Genomic DNA, 1,141 nt, shown 5'->3' with positions numbered 1-1,141 from the left:
TGTGTCTCACCCAAGCACACAGATATCTGGTAGAGGTCTACTTAGAATGGAGCACAATGAATCATTTGGGCACACATCACAAAGGAAATTGCTCCAGGCTCAGGAACTGCTTTTCCCAAGCTCCATCACAGCAGCCACCTGAGCATTTCTGCCTGGTGGTTAAGATGCACTAGAGGATCTTTGCATCCCCAGAAACGTATGTTGCCTCACCCCGCAAATTAAGTCACACAAGTTTTTGTCTGCTTCCTCACTCTTCTATTTTTTTCCACCCCAGGTTATTACACTACCCTGATCTCATTTATCTTCAGGTATTTAAATGCTTAAGCTTCGGGGAAGCCCTGATGCTAAGGGGGTGGTGGAACAAACTGACCAGCTGTCATGTGCAGGTGGGGTCCCTTACAGGACAGGCGCTGCTCGTGCGTGCCGAGCAGTAACTAAGATGCTTGGGAGAGACTTCTCTAAACCGCCTAAGACAGGAGCCAACATCCCACTCACAAAAGTGTCTTCTACCTGTTGTAGACCAAGTTTCATTGCAAATCACTGGGAGTTAAAGTACTTGGATTTAGAAAACTTTATGCAGGATGTTCCCAGAGACTCCTAGGTCGTATGTTAATGTGGTACCCCCTGGTGTCTGCAGTCAGTAGAGACAATACTAAAGCCATTGCAAAGTAACCTTCGTGTGAATAGCAGGGCCCTCCTCTTTGGCTTGGAAAGTCCCGGATCCCTTTCCTGATACCACTGTGCGGTTTGAATAGCAATTGTCTCAACTCTGTTTCAGGAAGTCATTTCACTGTCAACATGGCAGGGTCAGGAGTGCCTATTTATTTACACTGCTTTTTCCCTGGGTTGCACCATCCATGCACAGTGTGCTTCCACAGAGCACAGCGAGTAGACAGTCTGAGCTCAGAGTTTTTCCCTGTTTTATCTCAGAGCCAGGCTTAAACTTCCGACATTCCTGTTTGACAAGTGGTTTGGAGGACTGAGTTTCACAGTGTGATTATCACTGTATTAGTATATGTACACATCTGTAGTAATTTTTTTGCCATCTCTCAGGTATTCAGCTGTTCTCTTTTGTTTGGCGGGGGGTGGTTTGTTTTGGGGTGGGGGTTTTTTTCCCTTTTTTGGTGTTTGCTGTTTTGGT

General features: G+C 46.1%; 1 protein-coding gene across 1 annotated transcript in view; it reads right to left on the bottom strand.

Annotated features, from left to right (window-relative positions):
* The window catches only part of ZER1 (zyg-11 related, cell cycle regulator), a 16,500-nt gene that overhangs the window by 13,029 nt on the left and 2,330 nt on the right, over positions 1 to 1,141 (bottom strand). The gene's annotated exons all lie outside the window — the stretch shown is intronic.

This window comes from Pygoscelis adeliae, unplaced genomic scaffold (genome assembly GCF_000699105.1).
Source record: "Pygoscelis adeliae isolate BGI_AS28 unplaced genomic scaffold, ASM69910v1 Scaffold114, whole genome shotgun sequence".
Taxonomy (NCBI): domain Eukaryota; kingdom Metazoa; phylum Chordata; class Aves; order Sphenisciformes; family Spheniscidae; genus Pygoscelis; species Pygoscelis adeliae.
This window is presented reverse-complemented; position numbering and strand designations above follow the sequence as displayed.